Here is a 6,000-nt window from a genome sequence, read left to right as displayed (position 1 = left end):
TTTTGATGAATTTTTCTGGAATTTTTCAATTTTTTTGGATTTTCTGAATTTTTTTGAGATTTTTAGGAATTTTTCGGATTTTCTAATTATTTTTATTTCATTTCTAAAAAAATAGATTTCTGTTCCTGGAAATAGAATTTTGTGTTGTTTATCAAATGGGTTTTTGTTTCAGGAAATAGAAATTTTGTGCTGTTATCAAACGGGTTTCTGTTCCAGAAATAGAAATTTTTTATCGTTATCAAACGGGTTTCTTTTCTCAGAAACTCATCCTGGAACCAGAAATAGAAAAATCTATTTCTGTTTCAGGAACTCATTTTGGAACAAAATGGTTATCATGCGCGCACCCCTACCTTCCCTGCAACGCTCGCTCGCTCGCTCCCTCCCCGGACTCACCTACAGCTCAGCCGTCAATCCATCACCGCCGGTCGTCGCCCACGGTGCTGCCGGTAATCTCTCTCTCTCTCTCTCTCTCTCTCTCTCTCTCTCTCTCTCTCTAAGCTCGCTCTCGCTTGTGTATACTTGAACTTTGTTGTCTTTTCAGTTGAATCACTCTCTCTTCTATCTCTCGAAAAAATCCAGTTCGATCTCCCAAAGAGCACATATTCAATTCGAGCTCCTTCTCCTCTTCACTTCCGGTCTCTCTTTCTGGGTTCGTTCAGCTCCTAATTGGAAGCTTTTTCGACTATCCTCCTTTGCTTCTCTTCTCCTGGGTTTTGAACGATGTCCAGACCTGGTGCTTCCCCCCATCCAATCGGTGCTTCTTTCTGCTCATGTAAGCTGCTCCACAAGTTGTAATTGCTCTTTCTGCTTCTGAAGCCGATTAATTTGCCTTACGTTGCAATCCCTTTGCTTTTCTTTGTTCTTTTTCTCTTTTTTTTTTTGTTGTTTGGTGGGTAAAAACTGAAGTTGCTGTTTTTGGGTGTGAATTGTTCCTGAACTAAGGCGTGAATTTTTTTTTTTTTTTGGTCAAGAACTGAGGCGTGAATTGAGCGTCTCCATTATTGAAGCTGGTGGTTTCTTTTGGTTGTTTGGAGCTCGAGAATTGAACCGAAGAAAGGCTTGTACAGACAGAACAAGAGTGACGACGCTGGTTTTGAGGGATCCAAATCGGTCGATTGTTGAACAGAGCCAGTCGATTCAAGCACAGAGGAAGTCTTGAAGAGAAACGTTCGTCTTAACTCTTTTGGGGGTTGGAGAAACGAGATCTTGCATGGTGTGTGTTGATACCGATATGACTGTACAAGTATAGATATTCGCAGCATGGCATGATCCTGTCATATTCTTCATTCGTGTAACTTAGTCTCTTTGTTTTTGAATTTTTTGTGCTTTCTTGTTCCCCTTCCAATTAGATGATTTTCTCAAGTATTCTTATAGTTTGTTGAGGAAGGTATTAAACCTGTAGGGGGATAAAACATAAACTTTACAAGAATTATGATGCCAAGGTCCTGTTGCTCGAGGTTGCAATCTATCTGCCAAAAAAAAAAAAAACCCTCCGACCTGGTTCGGCTCGACTTGACCCTTGGGGTGTATGCTGAACAGGGTCCTAGGGTGGGTCTGGGCGGGTCAAGCATGACCCTGTAGATTTTGGGTCGAGTAGGGTATCATCAAAACCTGACCCTACCCGACCCATTGACATCCCTAATTTTCATATTCTTGGAATATCAAAATAAGTATGAGAAAATTGAAGAAGAATATTGTCATAGTAAATGTTGAAAGCACACAGCAGAAGCTCAATACATTTGCCTGGGGAAATCACCAAGGGAGAGTCCAAGTCTGAGCTTGTCAACATATCTAATTGAACACACCTTCACTTCAAAGCTCAAATCAATGAGTCATGAGCCAATTAGGATATATTAACTGCTCCATACTATACCAATTTACTGATATGAGATTTTTTCTCTAATACAACTCACTAGTGCATCTCAACAATTTCCCTTTCACGTGTGAGCTCAGTATTAGATTTGCTCTATCTTAATTCAACTATCCTTATAAGCTGTCGTCAGGACCACATTACTATGCCACAACACCCAATTGCCCGAAAACCGCGTTGGTCACCAAATTCCTTCCTTGAAATATTCACCAAACACCAAAACAGGTTGGGGGCTAACAATCTACCATCGGCTTTGAGACCTTATATTAGGAGTGTGCAGCAGAAACCAGATACCTTCGCCTGTGGAAATCGCATAAAGAGAGTTCAAATCTAAGGCCTTCCACATATCCTGTTAGACCCACTTTCACTCAAAAACTTAAACTAATGGGTTATGGATCAATTAGGATATCGGCTGCTCCACATCACACAAATTCTCTGATTTGGGACTTTTCTAACATAACTTACTCATTCATCTCAACAATTATATTACATATTTGAATTTGTCTATATTTTGATTAAATATATACAAATACCCAAACTTATCCTACTGCTGAAGCCCTTTTCTCATGGGTGCATGTAAATTTGGTATTTTAATTTGTATATATTTAATCAAATCTTTGAATTTTTAATCCGTTTAATCAAGTCTCTGAACTTACATCAAGTTCTTGAACTTGCATACACTTTCTAAAAATCCTTTTGGCTCACAAATCTTGTAAATTGGAGCTAGACCTTAGAAGTGATCAATGGCGGTCGAGCCACACCTTAAAGTTGAGCCTATTGGCCAAGTTTGCTCATCATAAAATTTTTATTTTACAAACCTTTGGGTTGGTTAGAGCTGAACTTGGCTCGGGCCTAGCCGATCTTTCTCACTAAATGCCTTTATTGAAGTCTGCCCAGAAAGTCTATAGGCCCTTGGGGCTTAAGTTGGGCCAGTGAGTCGCTCAGGCGGTACATTGGTTGAAAGCTTCATAAAAGTACTTCTCAACTTGGATTAATAGTTTGGATGAGTGAGATACCGAAGTGAAATAGGGACGAAAACAGAAGATCTCATCCCCTCCGAGGCAATCTTTCTGTCGGCTATTGTCACAAAACCTGTACGATGTTGGCATTGCTTTTCTTTTTGAAAGTAGAAAAGAAAATGGAGAAATAGTAGGTGCTGATAACACAATCACCATGTGCAGATGCAACCACACCATCAGATACGAAAAAGTGTTTTGCCCTTTTGGACTTGGTCCATCGCGTTCACAGCTTTCAAACCAAACTCACCAGTCTCTGTCCGTTCACTTTGCACTACTAAGACTGCTCTGTCTTCCTCGTAAGGAAATTACCTGTCTCGCTTTTGTAGTTTCATCAGCCCATTTAAGCAAAAGGGTTCTGGGAGCAGGTCCCAGACAGTATCACTTCTAGCCTAAAATGCCAGTCAATGAACTCGCTCAATATTGAGTAGCACGGGTGAAGATTCAAAACTATTCGTTAGACCCACTTGAAGAGGCAAAAACCCATCCATCCATAGAGTTACAATCGGGTATTGGACACTTTTACTACTTGGTTTTTTTCTCTTTTGGAGAAAATTAGAAAATAGAACCACACGATGTACGCAAGTTCAAACATATGTAGTTAATATATCTGCAATCCTATTGAATGATGTAGCAGGCTACAGTCATCCGTACACTTAGCAAGTAGTAAAAACTTAATAATGTCTAACAAAAGACTCTTTTTTGTCAAGTTTAACCGTCTCCTTAAATTATAAGCACATTTCATCTCGATGACAAAATTTCACGTGAACATGATAGTCTAAATTATCAGCATTTACGTGCTTTAAAAAATAATTGGGCTGAATATGTAAACCTAATCCTTTGTTGTTATTTGGTACATTTCCTTACTTTCCCTCTTAATGTTATGATTGGTCTGAGTATTTTCAAATCCTTGAGTATATTCAGATCTTTTAGTTTTTATGAGAGTAGAAATTACGTCATATATATCTTTTCAAATATGGTCTCTTCTGTTAAATTAGATCAAATTTCTAGCACTAGGAGAAATAACAATAATGTGTTCCGTTAGGTTGATTCGTCAAATTTTTTAGTAATTTATATTTCTAATTTTTTTCATGTCTAATTTGTTTTCAATTACTTTTTTTAGTATTTTATTTTCCAAATATAAGAGGTAAAAATGTTAAGAATTGGACCTCCGTTGGATTTGGATCGAGTATGGGTCGCTAAAATTATATTATATAGAAATGGGGTCAATATGGGTTAATTTGGATCGGAGCCATTTTCGACCCGTCCAAATTCGACCCAATTCACCCATTTGACAAGTCTAGTTGGAGACTACCGTGGAGGTAGAAGATTACAATTGAGAAGACGACTCTTATTACAAACCTGTGGATGAAAGTGATAACAAATATGATAGTAGCTTATTTTGTGAGGAATACTTATTAGATAACTAGGAAATACAAGGAGACTAGGCAAAATAGAATGGAGCTTAGGGAAAGAATTAAGAATAATGGACCTTTACTTTGTTTGTTTGGTGCATTCTATTATAAGCACAAAGTCAATCTTTTGCTCCACCTTATTATTCTATAGATTTGTGAGTAATTTTTTCTGTAAATATATCATATCACATATCATGCATAATAGAGTCAATTTTACGTGAAGTTATATGTAATACTTTATCATTCTTGTAGAGTTACTTTTACTCTTTGTTACTTTAGATATTACTAAATAGACGTAATATCTATATCTATGTAATATTTTTTTAAAAATTTCTCTTAATTCTTTCTAAAGATATTTTCTCATTCTCATAGGTCATTTTTACTACTTATTGTCAAGAGATTTTTCTCAAAACTTTTACTTTTTTTTGCAAAAACTCTTGATTTTTCACTTGGAAAAAAAAAAGACTCCCTATGTAATGCATTTGATGTGCAAATATTACTTTTAGTATAATATATTTGATTAGATGGGTACCAACAAATATATAGTCAAACTTGCTCTCATTCACTATTTATCTCAATCTTTTCTTTCAATGCAGATCGAAGGCCAAGCATTTAGATCGAATCTCAAGCAGTGATAAACAGTAGATTGCCCAAAGACTTATCTTGTAAGTCTTTTACCATCTTTGGTTATTGGTTACAACTCAACTGAGATGGTGTGCTCAGAAATAATGGCGTTCTTCGAGATTAATCATGCCGCTGTCGACCATATTAGTTGTTCTAAGCGCGTTTGCGCAAATCAGTGCGTAATGAATCATTACTAATGATGCCACAAGCAAGTGAAGGAGAATGCCCTCCCAAAAATGCATTGTGCATTGTGGCCAAGACAAGTGCAGTGGAGGAGGACTGGTTCGAGCGTACAACTTGGTGTAGCAAAAAAAAAACCATGTTCTTCTTCTCTCTCTTTTCTGGTTTCTTTCGAGAAATGAGATGCGTGTGGTTTAGGAGAACGGGACTGGCTTGATTTGCTTGCATCCCTAGGTGCAAGTAATTTCATATTCTGGGATACTTGTTTAGGTTTTGACTCGCGTCTTATCTGATTCATAAAGTCAGTAAATATTTTTTTTTTGGGCTTATAATTTACCTAATTAAATGGGCTTCCTCGATATAACAAGGAAATCAGCTTTTCAAAGGAGTGGTGTCAATCGCAATTACAAGATAAAGCAAATGAAAAGCGATCATTCGTAAAAGGGAAATAACATATTTGAGAACAAGAAGCTAAGGAGTGATAATTTTCAGTCGATGAGGTTAACATGTTTAAGTGCCATGTTTCGCAGAAAGAAATGGAGGTGAAATGAAAGGTGATTTTAGCTCCCATTACCATTCTAATATTTTATTTAATTTTCAGAAAAATCAATTTTAGGTGGACTAAAGGCTGGCGAGGGTTGTCCGGCCCTTGCCTATGGCTGGCAAGGGTCGGCCGAGCACCCTTGCCGGCCCTAGCTCCAAAACCAAAAAAAATAAACAAAGAAAAGGAAAAAAGAAGAAGAAAAAAACCATTAAAAAAAGGGAAAAGACCACCAAAAACGTCAAACTATGCCACCTGTGACAAATTTACCCTGAATTTTTTTTTGTGTCACGAAAAACCCCAAATTATGTTATTTGTGACACATTTACCCCATAAATACTTTCTCCTAGGGCA

General features: G+C 37.3%; 1 long non-coding RNA gene across 1 annotated transcript; it reads left to right on the top strand.

Moving 5' to 3' along the window:
- Positions 1-458: 458 nt before the first annotated feature.
- LOC130140506 (uncharacterized) lies at positions 459-1,365 on the top strand. Its single transcript, XR_008818491.1, has 2 exons — positions 459-772; positions 979-1,365. It is a non-coding gene; the product is annotated as an uncharacterized LOC130140506 (long non-coding RNA).
- Positions 1,366-6,000: the final 4,635 nt, after the last annotated feature.

The sequence above is a fragment of the Syzygium oleosum genome, unplaced genomic scaffold (assembly GCF_021117445.2).
Source record: "Syzygium oleosum isolate NSW1041296 unplaced genomic scaffold, Sole_v2.1 Sole_v2.19, whole genome shotgun sequence".
In the NCBI taxonomy this organism is placed as follows: Eukaryota; Viridiplantae; Streptophyta; class Magnoliopsida; order Myrtales; family Myrtaceae; genus Syzygium; species Syzygium oleosum.
This window is presented reverse-complemented; position numbering and strand designations above follow the sequence as displayed.